The sequence below is a fragment of the Calypte anna genome, chromosome 4B, assembly GCF_003957555.1.
Source record: "Calypte anna isolate BGI_N300 chromosome 4B, bCalAnn1_v1.p, whole genome shotgun sequence".
NCBI lineage: Eukaryota > Metazoa > Chordata > Aves > Apodiformes > Trochilidae > Calypte > Calypte anna.
This window is the reverse complement of record NC_044249.1, coordinates 14,472,809-14,497,065: the sequence shown is the minus strand read 5'-3', so window position 1 is coordinate 14,497,065 and position 24,257 is coordinate 14,472,809.

Genomic DNA, 24,257 nt, shown 5'->3' with positions numbered 1-24,257 from the left:
CTTTCTCTTCTTAGATTTGATTAGGGCACTTAGGTTTCTTTATCTTTGGCTTTTAAAGCCGAGGGTGGGTGATGCCTGGTGTTCGCTTTCTGGATTGTCAGAGCAGTCTGAGTTTTATCTCTTTTTAGTCATGGCTGCATCTTATCTTTAACTCCATCAAAACCACTGCCTAGACAAGAAGTCAACTTTTAGGATAAAAACACAGACTTCAAAAATGTGAAGAATCCCTTAGTTTTCTGTTCAGAGAGGAGGAGCTGTCACATGGATTATGGTCAATTAGCCACGAGGAGAAACATTTCAAACCCTTAACTAACATCAGTATTCTGAATTGAGGAGCAGAATAGATCAACACTGCTTTCCACTTAATGAATTTACTCTGCACAGCTTTCTCCAGAGATTATATAGCAGATGTTCAGCCCTAAGTATCAGAAACTAACATTCTCTGAAATGAACAAAACAAGTACAATTCTTGCAGAGATAGTTAAAAACAGTATAAGCTCCTTCTAATAAGTACATTATTTCTATAGCTCCTTTCTTTCTGGCATTTAATGGTTGTGGGGACCAGGCTGGCAGAAGGCAACAACAACATCAGGCTTCTGTCTTGGTGTCATGGCTAATAAAGCAGTTTGACTCTGGAAAGTAGTCTGAGTAAAAAACCTATGGGTATATCCATGTTCTCTTCCTCACATTTCAATATCTAGAGATTAATAAATTATCTCAATAGTATTTACACTTCAAGCTTCTTTAAAGCTCTTTTTTTTCTTAAGGCAGAAGATATTTTTGCATATAAGGATTTTCTGCTCTAGCTGCTTAGAAACACCTGTTTCTAACCTTTCTGATTTACATGGTGCTTTTGGCAATTCCTCAGCTTTATTCTATCATACTGTAAAGAGTATTGGCACAGGCTCTAGCAGCTAGACTCTGAGAGGGAGGTTGGTGATTACTTCTGTATTATTCTTTAAAATATGTGAGCTTAAAAATTATTCACAGCTAAAACCTGTGCAAGCGACACATCCAGGCCCCAAAATGAACCAGTATGTGCTAGGACATGAAGACAGCCCTTGAAAGAGGCTTTCTAGCATTTCCCCAAAAGAAAACAAGCAGGAAAGTGTGCAGGAGAAAGCCAAAGTTTACATATTGCTCCTTTTGAAAGATCATACCCCCAATTCTAAGTTCCCATTTCAAGACTACAAGCACACACTCAACGAGGCTTCATAGGTCTTGAAATTCACCATCAGAGCCAAAATCACTCAGTATAGAATCATGTTCAGCCAAAGATGCATTTCAGACATAAAAATCCCACTTGAGTGCAAGCCAGCATTAACAGGTTTTGCACTCTGAAGCAAAATCAGCTTATGGGTATGGAAAGAGGCTAAAGCCATGTGTGCTCCTTTGTGCCTGTGTAAGCGGATGACTGGGAGATGGTTGTTACAGGATGAATTTTCAGCTCTTACAACCCCTTGGATCTTTTTTTACTAGGACACCACAGCTAAGTAAAAATCCCAGCATGAACCAGAGCACAAAGCTTCAAAACGCAGCACTGCACTGGGGTCTGCTGTAAGGTCTGCAAATAAACTGTGCCTCTTGGTATTACACAAGCAGCTGTCCTGTTCTGGGACCTGCAAAAGCAGGAAGGGAGAATGCTTGATCCTAACACCCTGTGTCAGAGGTGGTAGCACCTTATCAAGGTACTGTTCCCAGTTACAGGAATAATGACGTTATGGAAGTCAGTTGCTGTGAGCCATGCAGAGCATCAGCAGAAGATACAGGCTAAAATCTGAGTAATAGACCCTGCCATACCTTGTAAAACTTCTTTTGAAGTTTTTTTATCTGAAAGGCTCAAATAAATGGTGTCCTTGGTTTGAAGGGTTTATAGAAAGTGACAAAGCAGTGCATGGGAGGATGAGATCACAGTTTCCTGCAGGAGAGAAGAGAAGAAGTTGGCCCATGCAAGGTGTGCAATGAGGAGTATTTTTCCTAAAGAAAATTGATTTTCTGTCTCGCTAATATTTCAGTCTTACTCTTACAAGTCAAGGTGAGTTTTTTCTCTTTGGTAAAGATGACTCTGGGCTTAAGTGAGGCTAATAGCATTAAATAATTCAATGGCAAATAGATTTCTGAGGCCATTTTCAATCTATTCCAAATGTGACTCAAAATGTATGCTGCCCCAGTCATATTTACTGCAGTGGAATGACAAGTTAGGTGATGCAGAGAAACTGAGCATGTTTGTTTGGCAAAAGGTTTTGGAGGAGGATAGATTTGCTGGTGTCTGGTTACTGATAATTAATTTTGGTTTAAATGATGTGTAACCAGAGCTACTCGATTGATTTCACTGGAGTTACTCCAACTTTACAGTGTAATGCTATAACTCAAAACAGAAATATGGCTGTATAAACCTGCATTGTGCTGCAAATAGCTCATTACATGATCCCACAATGTCCCACAAGGAATGCATCTTGCTGTGGTTTAAAAAAATTAAATAAAAGAAGTCCAATATCCAAAAGACAAGACCCTGCTGTTGGGAATCAGTACAAAAAAGTAAAATGCCATGATGTGTAGTTCACCCTGACAATGAAGATTTCACCTGTGGGGAGGGAGGGGAAGAAGCAGGTCCTACAGATGTGCTTACATCAGCAATTTGGAGCTCTAGAGGAATTCTTGTCAGTGAAAATTTCTTGTGCAGCTGCACATGGAGCCCGGCACTGCTCTTCTGAGCACTGATGGGATGGATGTGTTCTCCCTTCTGGTAGGGCCAGGGCTGAAGCTGGTTTGGGGAAGAGGGAAGCCACCTCCAAGTCTAACTTGCTACATGGAGCATGGTGCTCCAGCAGTCAGCTCTCTTCCCAGGAGATCTCTGCACCCAGGAGAAGCAACTGGAATGAACTTCACTGCTGTTTCAAATGCCATCTGAGTGTACTGGCACTGAACCACAACAGCAGCACCAACCAAACCAAAACCTTCTGAGCCACAAGCAGATAACGTAATTGCCACTGTGTATAAATTCTGGTGGCAGCACAGATTAGCAAATAAAGGTAAAATTTGAAGAGCTCAGGTTTTTTATCTCCTGCCAGACTGAAGCTGATATATCCAGAGTTTTCAGTATCCTGATTTATTCCATTGTCAATAGAACAGGCCTCTTGCTTGAATTTGTAATTATATATTCAAATATGGGATTCTCCCTTTTCGCTATTTTTCTACAGTTACTTACAGAAAGACTGCAAAAAGCATCTTGTACCCTAAAATTATTAAGAAGTTTCATGTACTAGTCCTGATGCAGCATTACTCTGAATGGGTTTTCAATAGAGGCATTGGAGAGATTCCACCAAATCCTACAGTTTAACCTATATATTTGACATCTCTCTTTTGGGCCATATTAATCTCCATTTTGTTTTTATCTTTTTGTGCTAAGTTCATTTTTATAATATAAACTGGCAAGAAATCATGTGATTACCACTTTAAGTCAAATCTAGTTAGTTTTCACAATCAGTCAAGGCATCTCTTAGAAGGCATTTAAACTGCAGAGAGAATTCAGCTATTCACATCATGTTTGCTTCCACAAGTGAATCTTGCCAAGCTGTAGAATTTGAGTTAAGCCATATGGTTTTGATAAAACATGGTGACTTGAAATTTATTTTTGCTTTGCAAAACAAAAGTTAGAGCCAAAATCCTGTATGTGCAAAATTCAGCGTCAGGAAAAAAGTCAAGTACAGGGCTGCGGTTGTCACACTGCTTGGGTTCAGCATTTCTGTGGCTCAAGATGATTCTAAAGTGCTAGTAGCAAGAAAAGTGAAACTACAGCATAAATGTTCCAAAAGAAAATTAATCTCTTTTCCAACATGACTAGTGAATGTATGTAAACATTTTTGATAATTTAATCATGAGACATGCTGAAGGGTTCCCAAAAAGCAGGTTCAAACTTTCTGAAATTAAATGCCACTTTTTGAGTACCCCAAATTATGGGTTACTTCTAACTCACCTTTATGCAAAGAACTGAACAAATAAGTGATCACTGTTAACCTGTTCTTATTTTATGAGGCAAGATGAAACCCTGCAATGCATCCTTATTACTTCTGCCTCTTCCAAGGGCTGGCAATTTTTGCTCTGTTCATAGATATCCTACTTGCACAGCACTTAAAAATGATACTACCTTTCTATGGAGCTAACTAAAATGTGTTATGTTTTTGTTTTCTTGAAATAAATAATGTCCTGGTCTTGCTGCAGTAAACAGTAAAAATCTTCTGGAAGTGCTACTGGATACAAAATCTTGGATATTGTAGTCCCTTACCCCCTGTGAGGAGTTGAGCCTATGCCTAAATCTGTCTCTGTTGGGGATGAGAAAAGTGGGTCAGCAGAACCAGATACTGCTCCAAATCAGACCTTCTTACAAGTTTGTTTCATACAAAAGATAGTCTAATCTAGGTATACCCATGTAAATTGAACTTAGAAAGCACCTTTTACAATCATAAGGAAAAAATACATTCAATATGTATCCCCTAGGGCTACAGGTCCTGTAAACTGAGTTTATGGAAGGAAATTTTGAACTCTAGGTTTTTATATTCATAGAAATGAGCTGTCTCTCTCTCTCTGCTATTTGACTATCTGCAGAACAATGTCCTCAGACGACCAAAAATGTCTGGAGACCTTAAAGCAACCTGCAGTTCAAACAAGTGACAGTGAAGATGCTGACATATCACCCAAAGCTAAGCTGGGAAGATCAGCTCCTGTTAGAGCACTTCTGGAGACAGACTTCTTCCTTTTTCCCTGGCTGGGTGAGTTCAGAGGAGACAATTGCTCCTCCTGGGACCTATTAGACACTTGTATTAGTAGGGACAGAGAGAAGCAGGGGCCTTTGGCTCATCCTTTCTATTTTGGAGGCTCCTGCTCGCTGAGCAGAAAGGATGCTCTCTGCACATACCATCAGGCAAATGCCATACTCAGAATTTTGGTACCTTGAAATAGGGTTTCTGCAGTGGAGGTGCCTGACTGGTGCTTTTAAGCAGCAATCAGACGTGGTTCTGTTTTTACTGTCCTTGAGCACGTTGTTCTGAAGCCCTCCTTGCTCCTGCCAGCACGTTAGAGAAGTGACTCCCATGCCATATGCTGTGTAGCTTGGCTTCTGCATGGTGACAAACACTGTGCAGTGCCTTAGCTTCAGGATTCAGTTCTGTCATAGTCATAAGGTATTGAAGCTTCATTGACATGGCACTGAGGAATGAATCCATGCATCCATCTGCCTCTGGGACTTGGAGTAGCTTTTTAATTTGCTGGTCAGTATTAGCTGTAGAAGGCAAGAGGTATGAAGTTTCTACAATTGTTGTGAAAATTAGCCAGAGGAAAGCATAGCAGTGCTCATATCAGTGCTGAGGAGAAGGTTGATTAATTTTTTCATCCCTTATTAAACGGGAAGCCACCTCACTTTATCTTCCCTATCAAAATCCATGTAAAATTAGCCTTCATTTAGATTGCTGTGTACAGAATCCCAAGGCAAAAATAGGAATTCTAAATAAATCCTAAATTATTGACTTTGCAAATGGTAAAGAAGACTAAGAATACTGGGTTTGTACTCTGTTTCTGCACACCTTTATAGTGCATGTGCATTTATCTAACACCAGAGCAAGACCATGGAGCTGTGTCTGTCAGTCTTTGTCTGAAGCACCCTTGGGTCCTGTGCAGAGCACACTGCTTGGTGTGAGTGGTGAGCACCCTCATGCCAGCAGCAGCAGAGCTCTGGTGCTGCCTGGTGATTCAGCTGCACACTTTGTTTCATCTTTTATACTTCTGTCAGTGCAAAGCCTTCACAAAACTGAGGAGTTCTAATCCCTTTATTTGAGATTCAGCCTTGGTATGAAGATGCACTCCGAGATATTAAGAACTAAATGTGATAAAAAACCATCCTCAAATGAGAGGACGTTATCAAATGTATTGATTTTTATTTTCTTAAAGGAATCACTCTCTGCATAATCCTCACACGTGGTGTTCTGCAAGTCGTGTGGCAATGAAGGAAATCAGTACCCATTCAGGTCACTAGAAATGCAGTTCTCTCTGTGTAATGATTCTCATTTTGTTCTACCCCATACAGTTTTGCATCTGCTTCTGGTACAGGGCCACCACTCTTGCCTAGACAAATTAATCTGGCAGAGGATAAACCTGAAGGAATTACTTGTGTACCTCAAAAAAAGATAATGAAAACTTGAAGAAATACTTGTCTCCTCCCACTCCACCCCCCGAGAAAGATAATATAAATGTTTGCCTTCTGGAAAATAAGTTCCTCCCATATGTGAGGAGGAGAATTAATGAAGCCTGCTGTCCTAAACACTTAGGTGCTAAATCCTCTTCACTACTGTAAGACCAGCCTTTCTTCACTATGAAAATGCCCAGCCATTCATAACCTGATGGTCCAATGCTTTCCTCACTTCCACATCCTCTCTTTGTGTCCTAAACCTGCCCTCATTGCTCCCAGCTCCAAGTCATCCTCACCTTCAATCCTTGTTCCCAATTGCCATGTTATGAACTTGCCAGTTTGCAGTTTTCCAGCACCTGGCTAGTGCTCACCTGCCTAGTAGCCAGCCCTGTGCATCCTTTCAGCTGAGAGGTGAACACATAGGGAAAGCAAGGGATAAATTCCTTCTGCCTTCCCTTGCACAAGACTTAGAAGATTGTAATAGATTGGAGGATTCAACCATTACACATGCAGAAAATAATCTTTTCTGCACTTCAGAAAGGCTACAAATCTCGGAGTGTGTTCCTTGAAGGAGAAGGTACCCTAAGAATTCAGGGGCCAAGAAAAGAGGCAGAAGTCACTCTGTTTCCATAGTACCTGGTGGCTGCAGGGCTGTGCTTGGGATGGGAGCTGTGTGTGTTGTGCTACCAGGCAGGGATGGGAACAGAGGTGAGAGTGAAGTGCCTCTCTCCTACCCTTCTCCTAGTTCCCATAGGAAATTTGCATCTGAATAGGAGTTTGCTGAATTTTCCTGCATAGTCTGAACTTCTTGGATGTTTAGGTCTAGAGACAGACCTTTTTCTTGTATAAGTAGGCCCAGCTGCATTGGTTTCTTACATCAATTTATCCTGGCTAAATATCTAAACATTTTTTTTTCAGTTGTAGTTGTTTAAAATTAGGAACTCTTGACTTTTTCTGTTGCCTAGATGAAAGAATTACAGTGCAAAGATCTCACAGTCAAAACATTTTTATTCAATTTTCATCCTGCCAGAGAAAGCTTTGTTTGGAAAATGGAGGTATAGTCCATACCAAACATCTGTGGAGATGATTATTCCAGTGCTGTTTGCAGGAAAGCCTCCTGGAGACCAGGGCAATTTTGATTACAGAGGCACAGCATTTAATGATACTCATCACAGAGTTATTTCTCTGTCCTCTCCAGGAACTACAGGGGACTTCTTATACTTCCATGTGAAATCCATTCTCTCACTACTACAAATTTATTTAACTGCAGCTCAGAGTACAAGGTAGTTTATTTTTTTTTTCTGCTGTTTTTGTTCTGCTCTGGTGCCTGGCAATCTCTTTTATATTTAGGAGCTTCTGGGACAACAAGATCTGGAGGGAAAATCTGCCCAGACAACTATCTGGTTCTAATGCACTACTCTCTCTAGTCAATTGAGTACTTTTAAAACACTCCAACAGGTGCCCAAGAAAAGCAAGTCTGGATAATCCACATTTATGCAACTTCTAACAGGATTTGTATTTCCAGTGATTGTTCTTTAGTATTCAAAAGTGTAACATTTCTAAACAATTACCAAAAAGTCTTCCTAAGTGTAAGTTTTAATCCTATGAATATGGTTCATTATTACTCATCAGTGAGCCTGATCTCTTCATTATTGAGTCCTTCCTCAATTTTGATGTCCTCTGCAAATGTTAGCAGTATCAAGTAAGTATTTTCTTCTAAATTGTTCATTAACTTAAAAAATGAAGACAAGAAGCTATCTATTAGGGAGTTTACAAGTACTGCCTGCTCAATTTTCTGTTTGCAGTTGTTTTCCAAGATAAATACATTAGCAGGTGTGTCATTTGTTTAATATCTCTACTTTCCTATAGAAAGTAAATCTTTTGCAGAAATGCCACTGATATTTTGCTGAATTATTTTATTAGGACACAGCAAATATTAGCTTTCCAGAAATCTGTGAAAGACATCTACAAAGGCTGATTTAAATTATTGCAGAAAACATTGAAGCAAATTGTATTAGACTGGCTCATAAGTATACTGTAGCTGCAAAGAATTTAATTAGAATTTCAGCATTTGATAGTTAGGTACCAGGATATGAGAAACTGATGATCTAATTTGACTTTGTATTACCTTGAAAATTATTTGTCTTCAGACAACATTTTCCAAAAAAACAGGTTTAAGAAGTTACTTTTCTATATAAATACAGCACTGTGAGCTGAATTCTGCTAAAACACAATGGACATCAATAATGCTGCTAGTTAGAAAGCAAATCAGATTTTCCACAGATAGGAGACCACACACACATTGTATGTACACATGCACGTGGAAAATAGATGTTTATTGAATATAATGTTGGTCTGGAGCCACAGATGCCACAGATCAGCTTTTCTCCATGTTATTCATTCTTTATCAGTGACTTAAGCAAGTGTGGTTGAAAGGGATTTCATGGTGAAAAAAGTACAGAAATGTGCAAAAAGTGTGAAGTGGTTTATACTGATACAGCTGTATCCATGTGGTGATTCATCCTCCTGCATAAGTATGCAGATATACTTGTTTCAAATACAGAAAGCTAAAATGTCAGAAAAATCTTGTAATTTCCTTATATGCAGAAGTTTCAATACTGTTAGTAACATTACAGTATCAAAATCTTACCATAAGAAATCCCATGATTATCTGGACAAGCTTATATGGGGATTTCTATGGGACAGCTTTAACCTTCTGTCTCTGCCTCTATCCTGTTACATCCTGAAATGAAGAAATACAGCTGATTTTAACCATTTACATAAGAACTATCTTTGTTATGTTATGCACTGTGAGCAGTCTCAAAATTAATTACTTTACACCCTCTTGGTAGTCTCAGGTATGCACAGGATAGAAACCATATACAGGCAAAATCTTGACAAAGTTGAAATTCACCATAATTGGACAGAAGTTTTTTAGATCTCCCTGTGCATTTTACATGCCATCATTTTAATGTAGAGCTTTATGTTTTCAGCAGTGATATTAAAGGAAAATCAATTTTTCAACCAAAACCCCTCAACTTTCTACAGCAGATAATTGCTTTCTCACCATCTTGTCTGACAACTCAGCCCTGACTCTGACTTGGGCCACTGCTTGTGAATCTCCAGACTGCCTTGTCTCATCACAAAAGCTTTCCTAAACACCAGGTTTTTTCTGTCATCATCAGCTTTCTTTTTTTTTTTTGGTCGACTCGAGCATAATATTTTCCCCTAAACATTTTTCTTCTCCATTGTTGAAATCCCACTCAATTTATTTAATTTTCTAATAACCTACTTATGCAGTGCTGGAAGTATATTCAGTGACTTACTACCTAAAGGCTCAAATTAGCCATGCCAAACAGATTCCCCATGGACATGATCTTGTTGAAATTGATGGGAATATGAGAGTGAGGATGATGCTGCCTTTGACACGAGAGAGATAATTTTAGCACTGGCTTTGATGATGCAACAGTGCCCATTCCTACTCATGGGAGCAGGGTATATCCCCACAAACAGTTTCTGTAAAAGGAATGGGAGCTCTTGGTTGACTTCAGGAGGTTACAGGTGTGCAAAGTAATAAAAAATATTCTGGCAGTTTGCAGTCAGAGTGAAAAATGCTTCCAGCTTCCTCCAGACTGCAGTATGTGAAGTGCCAACTATAAAAACTTCATCTTGGTATGTGACCCTTGCTAGAGCTGGACTTGAGGATAGCAGTACTCAACTTTAATGGGTAGCTTTAAGAAGCTTTTGGTGAAAGATGAACAGGAGCATAAGAAAATATATAGTATTGTGCATATTACAATATAGAAGAATAATGCTTTGCCAGAACAGGCCCATTCATCGGGCATTAATTTGTCGCAGTCAGGAAAGAAAAAAAAGAAATGACAAATCATGAATCTAGGACACAGTATTTTACCCTACCAGGTCATTTCTCATTTTCCCTTGTTTGCTCCCTTTTTATAAAGTAATCTTATCTCAGGTCAAACAGTACCTATGTGCTCATGCTACCTAAAATGTCCCTGTCCACTGGAGTGCTACATATTATTAGAACAACAACAAACTAAATAGCTATACACAGCCTGTCTGTTATTGTAGACATTGTCCATTGTCATTATTAGCCAGAAAATGTTGGGGGAAAGTGATTTAAAAAATGATGTCATATGATGGGCCTAAGAGCAGAAACTCTGGGGGTCCATGAGGATCTCTGCAATGGCCCTAGAGGGACTGCAGCCAGAATTATGTTTAGTCCTAAGGAAAGGTTTGCTCTCTCCATGCAGGATGGCCTGGGATCCTGGGATATGTTCTTCCAAAGGCTTGATTTTCTGATTAACCCCATGACAAAGCACGCTCTTCTCACAAGGAAACACCACTGTTCAACAGAGCAAACACTAGGAAGTGTCTCCTTTGAGTACAGAGCTTCTATTTTCTCACAATGTTCCCAGTATAAATCTGATGTTATTGTACTGCCTCTTGTGGGTGACAGTATTTCCTCCAGCTACACGAGGGACTTAATTTTATTCAAGCATTTTCCATTCTTCCAAGTGTAATAAAACAACTAAAAGAAATATATATGTTATTTAAGGGAATCTGATATATTTTCCAGCTTGCTTATTCAGTGCAATCTAAGGCAAATTACAGAAGATAAATTAGAGAGGAGAGGGGGGAAGGATGATAAATGCACCCAGTTCACCTTTAGATTGGTTTTACCAGTGTACCAGGACTGCCTAACATCTTTTTAATTAAGGCAGACTCTTAATATCTCACTGTCTGTCTTGGAGGGCATAATTTGCAGAAAGAACTGGTAATGCTCAGAGGTTTTGCCTTCCCTGTCACTTACCTAGCACACTTCAGAACTGTCTGACAAACTCAAATTGTACTCAACTTTGCTTAAAGAAGAGGGGAAGGGGGGTTGTTTAGGTTTTGACAGCTGGAGCTGCAACACACATTTGTGAATATCTGTACAAAAAAACTGTCTGCAATAATTTTTCTAAGTGTCCTTGACTGGATTCAAGGCTGTAAATACCAACTGAAGTTTGCTATGGTAAAATGCCTCAGAAACACCTTTTAAAAAAGACAAACATCAGCTTGACACTTTAAAAAATGCACATCTAGAAGCACTGAGCATGATTGTCCCATCTCTTTACACTGTAAGATACCCACAACACACTGATATCACATCCTTGAGGTGAGGATCCACACCACAGAATTCATGAGTTGGTGCCTCTTAGAGGTGAACGAGGACTCAGATGTATTAAGGGGGAGTGTTTGGGGTGCACAAAGGGCTGAGAGCTGCTCTGGCATGTCTGCAATCAGTTCAGGAGCATAAGGAATGCCTTAAGTGGCTTGAAAGATGCTCCAGCTACACCTCTCCTGTTATCTCTGAAAATGGCATTATGCAATAGTGCTTCAGGAGAGTACCCAAGCCTGCCCATTACTGGCAGATCAAACTCTTCATCCTCTCCCCAGCATTCCCAGTCATCAGAGTAAGAACCATAACAGGGTCTGTCTTTATGGGCTCTCTGGAGCATTAGACTGTAAATGTAGCTAATTTGGTTTTGGGCTGTTGATGTCATCTGCCACCATGAATCCTCTTGCAAAATGTTCCAGAATTTTCTGACCTGCTGTATAGACCATTCTTTATGTGTTTCAAATTCACATCCAACTAGCTTCAGTCAGTGTTCCCTCATTCTGCTTTTAGTGAGAGCTGGTGAACCATTCACCTCATCAATTGCTTTCATCATTTTGTAAATCTCATCAGGATTTGCTTCAGCCTTGCCTTCCAAAACTGAAGATCCCAGCCTTCCTCATACAACTGATGCTCAACTCAATCATCAGCAGCCCAGTCCCTGACAGGGAGGCCAAAAGTACACATAATATCCATAGAATCACTGAATCATAGAATTGTTTTGGTTGCAAAGGACCTTTCAGATCATTAAGTCCAACCAATAATCTAACTCTACAGAGTCTGATGCTAAACCAGATCTCTAAGCATTCCATCAACAAATCTTTTATATACCTTCTGGGGATACCATTACACCAATGCTTCTTCTCAATACCATTCCTAGTGTTGCCCAATGTTTTTTGGGGCATTTGTCTACCCCTGCACAATGACTCCATGACTTCAGAGAGCTGCAAATGACAATCCCATAATGTTTTCCCTATTCTACCATTGGCAGTTCAAAGCTAAGCATCACGTTGGCATAACGTTGATCACTTTTCTCTATACAATTCACCTTAGAGAATTTTACAGTGAAGATCACTTGCCACCTTTTTACTCATTCATTCACTTTTGTGTGGTCTTTCTGAATTTACTTACTGTCCACACAAAAATTGTCACTCAAAAGAGTTTTCTACTATCTGTGGAGATTTCACTGTGCATGCCCTTCTGCTAGGCAGTAGTGAATCCACTCCTGGTGACACCCATCCCTTCTTTTCCCTCACATCAGGGAACATTAACAAGTTTCTTGCCCAGCTCCAGTTTTGGGCTACATGTTAATGTGTACAACATCTAAGAAGACACCATGTAGCTGCTGTGGTTTCTTTCCTCCTTCATCAGCCCACAGAGCAGATGCAACTGCAGCTGACACATGGGGTTGAGGAGCCAGAGAAATGCAGCATCAGTGATTCAGAGGTTACTTACACAATAGCAGGAACAAGATGATAATTTTCCCAAAGGAACATGTGGAAATAATGAGGACTCCAGAGACCCTTTAGCTCTTTTTTATTATCTCCATTCCTGGCTCATTTGGTTTTTCAATAATGTTTCAATAATTGTTGGCAATTTTTTTTTTCTTCATGAAACAGAAAAAGTCAGACTGTTCATGCAACAAAACACAAACTCTTTGGCACCTTGTCTTTGAGGTGGCTTGATTCCATTCACTGACTGTAGAGCTTTCTTTTTCCATTACATTCATTTAGAAAGTCATGTTAGCAAACTATTCGAGGTGAGATCAGGAAAGGAGAATGTGCCTTAAAACATGACCTGATATATATGGTTATATCTGTGAGGAAAAAAAGTCTTTCCTTGCATTTTGCTCATTCTTGCATGAAACTCAGGGTTCCTACTTCCTTTAATTTAAGTACAGGACATCCAAGTTTATTTCTCAGTAAATCAGTTGGGCTTCCAGGTTTGTTTGCAGCATGAAAGAGAACTGATGGTGTGGGACAAGAAGAGAAGAAAAAGAAAGTTTTCCAGAGTGTAAACAAAACCTGTTTTATATTAATTATGTGAGAAACTGGAAAGATTGAAAGGAAAAGCAAAGAGATATTTACTGTATTGATATACAGCTAGAACAGAGTTGTCCTGGTGGGGGTCCACAGGTAAATTCATCTCTTCTGCTCCCCCAATTCATCACAACACCTCGAGTTGTGCTCTGCAATGAGTGGGGCCTGACTCACTTCACTGCAGATTTCAGAATGAGCCTGTTCTGCCATTCTGATTCCTTAGCACACAGAAAGCCCATGTGTGATGCAGTTTTTAATGTCATAGGACAAAGCAGGAGGAGAAAGAGAGTAGCACTAGGACTGAGGGCTCAAGGTGAAAGCATTTATCACTGCTTCACTGCAATTAATGCAGAGCTCCTAGAAACAAATAACTTGTTATCTTATTTTTAGTTATTTATCTCTCAAGCAGCAATAAGATATTTTTAAATCAGTACTCTTACAAATAGTAAAAAACAGGCCTTTTATCTATGTAAATCAGAGGTTGTTAGATAACACCCTAAAGAAGTTGTTCTGTACATATGGATTTGTATTTTAAGACATTTTCCCCCTTTTACTAACTCTGTGCTGCTGCAAATGCATGAAATTTAACATATAAGCTTTATCCTTATAGGATCTGATATTGCAAACTATAATTTCAGACCGAATAGCTGATACTAGATTTCCAAACCTGCATGTCAATCACATACTATTTGGGCTATATTTTTAAAAAGGAAGGTAAATGAAATTGATTGTCAATGAAGACAAAGTCAATTAACTGTGATTATTAACAAGAACAAAGAATAGCTTTTGCCACAAGAAGATTACGGTCCATCCCACTTAGCTCTACACACATAACTGATGCACCTTCATCCTAAGTCTGATTACTTGAGGTTGCCTCCATAGATTAAGTTACTTTGAAGGGTCTGCAAAGGGGGCTGAGCCATTCTCTGGAAGTGACTAAGCTCCTAATTTAGGCCTAATGAATCTGGGCTTTTGCAAAAAGGAGTCCTTATGAGAGGAGGGAAAAAAAAATCAAATAACTGCTTTAATTTCCTAAGTAGATCATGGAAATCATAATGATAATATGCATTGTGCTGTCAAAGGAAAATGAGACATTAATTGAGTTAACTGATAGGCTGAAAAATACCTCTTTTTTGAAGTAAGTGGTGAAAAATAGGAGTTTTTAGAGCCAAGAAGCTGGGAAGACATTTAGGGACATGATGTTACTAATAGCAGTGCAGAAATTTGTAAGTTATTAAGAAGTATGTTTAAGATGAAAATAATGTGGTCCATCTTGAACTAAAAAATATTCATGTGAAGGACAGAAATCTTCAAAGGGAGAAATGCAACTTGTTCCCTGCACAGTCTCAGGCAGAAATCAGCTGCTTACAGAGGGCAAGACAGAGCCCTCAATCTCAGCTCAGATATTTCGCTACATTCATTGCGTGTCTGGTTGAGTAAGGGCCTGGATTTATTCAAGATGGGGATTTCCATAGTCTAGCTCAAAAGGGACAGCTGGAAAGCACACCAGAGCTACAGGCAGTGTACAACTGTAATTATCAACCTGTATCTTCAGTAACTTTTTCTGGTTGCTGTGTGTTTCTGGTTGCTGTCAGTTGGCTCTCTTATCAACCAGGGAATACAAAGTCCCAGGCTTCAACTGTTTTACCATTCTCTTCCTGCAGGCCTTGTTTTTATTTTCCACTGCATGACCATAAACCAACAGACAACACTGGAGCCGTCATGCTTGCAGTTTTGTGGCTTTTTAGGATAAAGAAGCAAATAACCTCCTGCTTCTCCTGTTCCTTGCATGTGACCAGGAAGATCCTGTTAATTCTGGTCATGTAGCTCACACCTTTGCCTGGTCTCACTGAGTCTGAAAGCTTTCCTCTTTACCCAAGGAAGCAAAGCAACTGTCCCTATTTCCCATAGCCTTTGATGAATGTTTCATGAGAATATCTCTAACCCAAATCCTCTTGGAAATGGATCACACCCTAAGCTCACAATGCCAGAGCCAGTGAGGCAAACTCTACAGGAAGTATTCCCCTCGCATATAAACTCCTGTGTGCTTCCTGTCATGATTTTTTGCCTGATTTTTCTGCCTTTTGTCTGTTGTTTTTTTTTAAATTGTGCTTTACTGAGTATCAGCTCAGCCTTTGATCCTGTGATTTGCTTTCCTGTTTCACTTGACACTTGAGTGATACACAGCTTGTTGTTCCTGCCCTGAGCATTTCCATATTCTATGAGCAATCACAGCAGATTTTTGAAAACACTGAGCAGCTGCTCAGAGGTTTGATTTGGATCTTTTAAAATAACTCCTTTTTTCTGGGTTCCTAGTGCTATCTATCCCAGTTCTTTGAATTACACAGAAAGATCAGATTTCACAATTTTTGCTCAGATGTTTGGGAAGGTGAATGAAAGTGAACAGAGATAAGAGACTGCTCCAATTAAAACTGTTGGTAGTGTGACCTGGATATCTGGATCTTTCTGAAGGTGAAACACAAAGAAGGCAGCTAAGTAACAGCAGCAGAACCTAAACACAGTGTGTGGTTCTGCCACAAAAAAAGATCAGAAATCCACTCTGTAAATGTAAGCAAGATCATTCTCTGTTCCCTTCCTCATTATTCCCACACTGATTCTACCACAAAGCTAAAGAAGGATCCAGAAGCTATGCAGATATGCCTGTTCCTTGGGATTTCATCATGCTCTGTGATTATCCAGATTATGCAAATAAGAGATATGCTAATTGGTAACACAAAATTTCCATCTTTGGGTGAAACTATCTCCACGCAACCTTCCATTACCCTGCAGCACTTGTATTCACCAGGAAATTTATAATTACCTATAATTGCAGGAAGCATTTTAAATCTTTCAAAGTGAGAGTGAGAACCAGCTGTAATTTCTGGCTGCAGTTACAAATCCTCAGCCTCTTTACCTGGGTGACAGCTTCCAGTAACAACGACTGCTAAAAGTTCTCTAATTTGAACATTTCTCACATCCTTTGAGTTCCAATTTTTTCAGGAATCCTAACTCACAGTATGAGAAAAAATGGAGGAAATTACTTTTTAAGTGACTGACGTAAATCAAACTCAGCTCCTTAAGCATGGACTGGTCACTGTAAAAACTCACAGTGTAAAAATACTAATAAAATAAGACAACATGAAAGGACTGTAAGTCCTTGTAGTCTGTAATATACAGAGCTTAATTTTGTAAACTTATTTTTTTCTAAACCATAACACCTATTACTTTATTGCCATATTTCAGGGTGCTGTCTGGTAGCAAAAAATACTGTGCTGTGAGCCACATAAAAACAACATTCTTTGAGTGTGTGTGCAACCTAACTACAGTCACCTGAACCACTCATTGCACCTCAGTCCTTCACAGCTCTTCTTTTATCCCACTGAAGGGCAGACAGACCAAGAAACTCCTCTGTTACTGTAGAGATCCTGAAATGTCACTGCACAGGCAGGACACGAACAAATCCTGACTCCATAGAAACATCCTCATCTTCACCTCCAAGGGTTGTTCCTTGTCAAAGGGGCTCCGTGTTGGCAGTAACTTCTGAATTCTGTCAGGCTGATAGGAGTAAATTAAGCATCCATGAAGCACAATACAAAGAGACCTGATGGGTGATGCTTGAGGAGATATCTTTATTCACAAGAGTGATGAGAATATGAATAAGACCTCTACTGTAGCCTCAATCAGTCAGTTTGGATAAAGGAAGTTGATTAAGCATGGGAGGTCAGAGATAGCTGATAAAAAAAATTGATGCACTCTGTGTTACCATTTATCTGGTTACAACACTGCACTGACACCAAGGCTGTGTATGATGAAAAATGAGTCAGAAGTGTCCAGAATTATACCTAGATCCACTCCAACTGCTCAGGAACGTCATCCCTGATACATTATTTAAGTTTTTTGAGTGGTTTTGTCTGGGATGTTTTGTGGGGATCAAGTCTCAATGAGAAGCATAGGATGAGATGAGAGAGTTAAACTTTTCAGCAGTGTTCATGCACTGCCTTCCCCCCATCTCATTAAAGGCAGAAGTCTCCATCCTAGGTGGACAAGTAACTTTGCACCAGCAGAGCCCAAATCAGGCTTTGTTATCAGCAATTCGTTTTAAACCAGAATTCTTGGAAGACATCTTCAGCATGGATCCTAGTGAAAAACTTATGATGTAGTGTGGAATTGCAGTGCCTTTATCCCTTCTGATGATGCTTGTTAGTGTCACGGCTTAGCAGTTTGGGTGGCCCAAAACCCAGAGGCAAGAATTACAGAATTACTCTCTATAACCCCCTCACCTCCCACCCCTCCCCGCCTCAAAGGGAAGAGAAAAGGGAAACAAAAACAAGCTACTAAGAGTTGGAAATTAAAAAATGGGGAACAGATTTACTAGAACAGGGAAAGGCAATAACATACGGGATAAAGAACAAAAACCCAAATATATACAAATATTCATGCGATGCTGGCAGGGACAGGTGCCTGAGGGTCCCTTGCAGCAGGTGGGGGCTTCAGGGCTCCTCCCAGCCCCTGATGGATGCAGATTGTGAAGCACTGGGGGTAAAGGAGAGAAGAGAAGAGGAGGGGCTGTGATCTGCCAGACCTTGGTAGAGTATAGGTAGGGAATAGGAGGGAATAGACCCCCTCTGTGTTCCTCCTTTAGTTCCTTGTACTCAAACTATGACAGCTAGAAATATACTTCATCCCATATTATCCTTGCCAGTGAAAGATTTGTGTCAGCAGTGGTGGTGGCTACGTGGAGATGCAGCTTCCTCAGTTTCTAATACACGTTACCAGAGGATGACAAGTTCATCCACATTCACTTAAGTAATATGCAAAATTTATAGTAACATAAGATTAAAGACTTGCTATTCATATTCTTTCATGGAAAAGTTTATTATTAAAAAAAAAAACCCAAAACCTGTGTGCACTAACCAAAGAGGAATCATAAAGTATGCTTTAGAATGGCTATTTCTGGCCTTTCAGAATAATTCCTTAATTAGCCTATAGAGGAAATGGTTGAGCTTTTAGAAATGTTTCTGTTAGTGACTGAGGCACTGTGATCTGCTGAATTTGCTTGCTTTGCAGAGGATGTTCTTTTCCTAGAGTACCTCAAGCCTGGCAGAAAAAGCATTAAATGTGCATGCTCCAACTTAAGGGAGTTTTTCAAAGGCAGACATGCCATGAGTGAGCTTTTTGCTCGCTTCAGCTCAGTCTCTAACTCTGAAAGGCTTGCCCTGATGCTACATTTAACTCTGTATCCTATGGCACATTCCTTATCTTGTTGAGTCTCCTCTTTTTTCAGTGCCCATTTTGTGAAGGTTGGCTTTGAGGATGTTCCACAGATGACAAACCTCTGGGAAATGATGTTTCTCTTACAAAAGGAGCACAGATACCATGGGATCATGTATTCTGATGTTGTTGCAACAGTCTCAGCACTGTGCTTTGGGGGTGGTGGTAACCAGCCTCAGGGGAGCAATACTGGTTGGTGAGGATAGCCAAGCATGGGCTCCTGAACAGCAAAAGCAATATGAGGAACAGACAAAGACTGGGGGAGAAGGTCACTGCAGACTTTGGGAGAAGGTCACTGCTGTCAGGAAGGCCCCTACCAGAAGGTGAGAGAGAACTTGTGAAAGATCTCACCTGGAGACACTGAGCATCAAAGGGTTTCAGATGTTCCCTGACATTGATGGGCTCCTCTCTGCTCTGTTCTCATAGGTATTGGCTTCCAACCTCTGTTATCCAGGCTCTGGTCCATCTTTGGCCCTTTGACTTATTCCCCCTGGAAATGTCCTCCTCATCAGCCCTCCTTTTTACCTAAATTAATTTGTTTTAAAAACTCCTTTGCATTCCTGCTCTCTTTCTTCTCCAAGAAGTCCCAAATGATTGAATTATTGTAGTATTCCTTGATTCTGCTTGTGGATGGCTCTTCTCTTATTACCCACTTAAAAGATTATTAAATGCAAATTCTCTGGGGCAGTAACCACCTTTAATTTGTGTTCATAAAGCACTCTGGGGACCTATTCTTGGATAACATTAAACACGATGATGATAAATTAAACTGCTAATGATATAAGCAAAGGAACAGGTTTGCTTTATAGCTGAAAGGCAAATCAGATAGTTCACCCTTTTCCTGCTGGTATTGCTTCCACAATCACATTTTCTCTTGCAAAACACATAAATAAAACAAAGGTCAAAATTATATCTTGCTCCTGGACTCCTCATTTTATGTCAGGAAAGCTAAACACTTTAGGTAAAGGTTGTGTCAGGGGACATTGGCCCAGCAAAGAGTAATAATACAGTAATGGAATAATGATGTTAATGTACCAAGCAATTTTATGAAGGAATTAAACAGTAAGTGCTGATTTTTTTTTTCCAGATATGTGTGTCTCTCTCTTCCTCTTGCAAATGAGACAGAGCTGTGCTTTAACAAGTGAGGCCAGATTTAGAAAACTCAATTATAGAGAAATCAAACTATTATGCAGCTTTTTTCACCAGTTTCATATTGTGTTTCTTGTTACTAAGATGGGACCACTTGACAATGCAGCAGAGAAATTAATACTGTTTTAGAGTGTACTGAGCATAATGTTCTGGAAATGTAGAGAAGTTATAATTCTCTAAATAATACCTGGTAGATCTGCTAACATCTAAACCCATTTCTTTTGAACAAAAAGGCTAAGAATAAATGTCTTTCAAACATGATCCTCATTTGATGCATTTGGAAACCAAGAGGAGCTCTCTGTGCTCCCTATGGATTAGCAGATATAGACAGTTTGCTAGAAATATATAAATTTAATATTAGTTATTTACTGTCAAATATTGTTACACACTGATCAAAAAGGACAAGGATAAGAAAAAAAGCAATAAGCAAAAGAAAGTAAGCTAAGAGCTTGTTTTAAATATTTTTTTTTCCTTTTCAGCATTAGTAAAAAAAAAAAAACCAAACAAAACAGCTTACTTATTTTAAAGGAAATGGATGAGATCTTATTTATTACTCCATAGAACTTGTAACTCAGAACAATATCCCAGCTCCTTCAACAACATTACTGTCACATCAGTTTTGGAAGAATAAGACAAATTCTATACTGTAGCAGACATTCAGCAAACTGTAGGCCTGAATTTTTTTCTTGCTGAGTGCTTTGAAGCATGTGCTCTCACTGAATATTATTTTTCCTATTTTTATTCTATTTTCCTTCTTTGCATATTTCATCTGCATTTTCCAAAATTTTAATCGTCTATGCAGACAACTATTACGGTCATTCAGCTGTTGAAAGCAAGTCCAAAGAAAGCATTGTATGCTGGAAACCAGGGACTTTTTAACAAGCAGCTGTTGAACAAAAACTTTTCGACTTTGTGTGGTGAGCTGAGACGTAGATTCTTTCAGTTAAAAAAAAAAAAAATTAGTTTTTTGGCTTTCACTGTTGTGAGATATTGTAGGAGGGAAATTAACCTCCCACAACACCTCCATTTCTGATTTTCTTAAACTTTCTAGGCCTGATTCACCAGTGTATGACTTCACTTTTCAGCAGTGTTACAGTGGGTATGCACAGGAAGAAGTACAGCTGGAGCAGCACCCTGAGAATGAGAACTATTATCTTGGCAAGTGACTAATCTTGTGCTACATAGCACAGCTCTTAAAAAAACACGACACTTCTTATTCAGGAAGTAATTTACTTCTTTGACAGAAATATAATTTCCCTGCACATATATGCTGTCTGTATTTTCCGAGATAGCTGTACTGAGGTTTCTTTTAAAAAGAACAGGTCTCAGAACTGGATAAACAACAGAGGAAACAAGTTTAGCCCTAGTAAAAATTATCTATTTTGTACAGAGTAAAAAAGGAGTGGAATGAACATTGGGAATTTTCAGCTGTGACTAGGACCAAAAATCAGCTGCCCAAGATATTGTGAAGAAGGGCTATTTGCAGTATTACCAGATGGAACAGGATCCAGATGGATCACTTTACTCCTTCTGTAGAGAAATACAAAGTCCCACCCTGGGATGGAGGATGTGACCAGTGAAATGGCTCTGCTGGAAAGGCCCTGGAGCTCCTGGTGAGCTGCAAGCTGAGCCTGGACCAGCCCTGGGAGCAAAGATGCCAACAGGATCTGTATGGACAGGAACAGAGCCAGGAGATTGCGGGAAGTGTCAGCCCCTCATATGCAGCACTTGTTAGACCACACTGCATTCATCTTTGGCACCCCAGGACAAGACATCCCCAAATTGCAGGGAGTTCAGTAGAGGACCCCCAAGACAGCAATAGGGATGAAGCACTGGCCCTGTGAGAAGAGACGGAAAAACCTGGGATGTTTCAGCCCCCAGAAGAGACAGCTTCAGGGAACACAAGAGCAGCCTTCCAGTGCCTCTAAGGGAGAGGAGACAGAGGCAAGATCCTCACAGTAGTGCTTCATGGGAGGATGAGAGACAATGGGATCAAAGTAAAACAAGAAAGGTTCAGATGGTTACAATTAAAAACATTTTTCCCTGTGAGGACAGTAAAGCAGTGGGACAAACTGCCAGGGGGGCTGTGCAATCTCCATCATTGGAGATTTTCAGGCTCCAACTGAAGAAAGGCCTGAGCATCCTTTGCTGACCTCAGCCATGATCCAATTTGGATTGGGAGGTTGAATCAGAAATCACCTGAGACTCCTCCTAACCTAAAGGATATATCCTGTGATCCTAAAGGAATGACAGTGATTAAGAGTAAAGAGGCTCCAAGCCAATAGTTTCTAGAAGTGCTGAGATGCCACTTCTAGGGTAAGAGCAAAATAACCTCTTGTCTGTACACAAAATAGTTTTTGAAAAATAAACTCCCAATTATTATACTGTTCAGTGACTGTTTGTGTAACAATATTTAGGGTACATGGCAAATCACAGCACTGAAATATGAAATATTTGACTATCATCTGCACTTGACAGAATCAAGGTATGGGTCAGTACCCCATTTCTGATTTATCATTATATTGCATTTTCTCCATTTTATAGTGTTTTAGGAAAGAATGTGACAGGTGCCAAATACTGCCATTAAAAAAAATCTGTTTCCAATTTATAAGTATGTGTTAGTTTATTAATTCTGTGTCTCCAAATGGATTTTTCACTTGCTTGCATGCTTACAAAAGGTAGAAACAAACCCCACTGTTCCAAATGTACAGACAGTTGTACTTCAAATTATATTAGTAAGAGACAGCTACCCTCTTCACTGCAGAATGAGTGACCTGACTTGTAGAGCAAGATCAGTGTCATAGCTGGCTTTCTTCTTATGTTTATATGAACAAATAATTTTAGTTTCTCACAGACCAAACATCTGTAAAACCAGCTAGATTCTGTCTCATTTTTATATGAAATAATAGTTGAAGTTTCTTATAAAAAGCTGTAAAAATACTGATGGGATGCAAAATTTAATTTATTTATTTTTCCTACCCTTTTCTGAAGGAGAGTCCTCAACTTTTCTCATTGTAGGTTAAACAAAGGTTCAGAAGAGGGAGGGATCACATAGCATTTCCTGTTGTGCTTTGGGTACCATCCTGGGATTGCTGAAACCTTCCCCATGCTGCCTGTGGTATCATCCAGCTCTATGCAAGTGGTTGTGGTGGAGATCAGGGCTCAACTGATGTTGCTGCTACCACCTCCAAAAACAGCTCCTCAGGAATAAGCTGCTAAGGACAGGGATAGGAAATACTGGGTTGTAATTCTTCATGATTCCTACTGACTCCTACCCCTTCGTTGGACAATCAGGGGAGGAGAACTCAGGTTTTGGGAAACTCTTACTACTGCTCCTGGTCTTCAGAAGCAGTATTCTAGGTACTCTTTCCATTGATTTTATAGAGACCTTAAGCTCTTATTTTAAAAGAAATAAAACCTCCTTCTTCTTACTTCTGACCTACCTACTCCTCCACAACTAGTTTGGTGCTTTGGGAAACTTGATCTCACCAGCACCTCACCAAAAACTATTTTTTAATGGCATTCTAGAGTCTATTTTACATTGTTTTCTGATTGGATTTTCTAGTTGTTACCTCAAAAATATTATTGAAATGGAGTCAGAGGTTGTCAGCTTTCATATTACATCCTTAAGGCAGTGTCAGAAATGGGTGGATTAACAGAGACATGCTTTAACAAAAGGTTAAATGAAATCACAGTGGGATCTTGGATATATTTTCAAGTGGACACTTAAGACAGGAGCTTTCCTGGGCAAAGAGGCATTAAAGGACATTTAGGAAAAAAGAATCCTCAATGAGGATTTATTCTGTTTGAATAGCCAAACATTTAGCTTGACCCGAGCAAAATTGAGCATCCCAGGTCTAATAGAAGTCTCTATGCCTTTTAGATATGAGGTGTAAATACATAATGAAAAGGAAAAACTGGCTGCAAAAATTACTGGAGTAGATTCCCCCACAGACCCTCATGCTCTGAGAGAGGTCACAGACATCAAAACTGAGGAGAAGTTTAAGACCTTAAAGTTAAGGGCAAGTGAGCTCATTATATTCGTCCAGAGAGTGTCTGGGAAACATATTAAAAAAAAATGTTAGGAAGGTACAAAAAAAGAGATTCCTTTCACTTCTACATAATAGGTCTCCCAGGTCTTGAGCCCAGACATAAAAAAAAATGTAAAATTGCTCGAAGAGAATTACTAGACAGACAATTATCTGGAGGATACTCTATACTGAAACTGCTGGGAAGGGGAGTCTTCCAGTCACTCAAAAGGCAAGAGAGATATCAGTGTCAACTCAGAGATGCCACAAAATTGTCATCTAGCAGGATTCAATATCCTGGTCATGCATGTGAGCATGGCAGATTGCAGTTCATAAAGCAAATATTTTAAAACTTTCCTTAAAAACTGATCTCACACCAGCAAATTTCAAAGCTATAAAAATGCAAA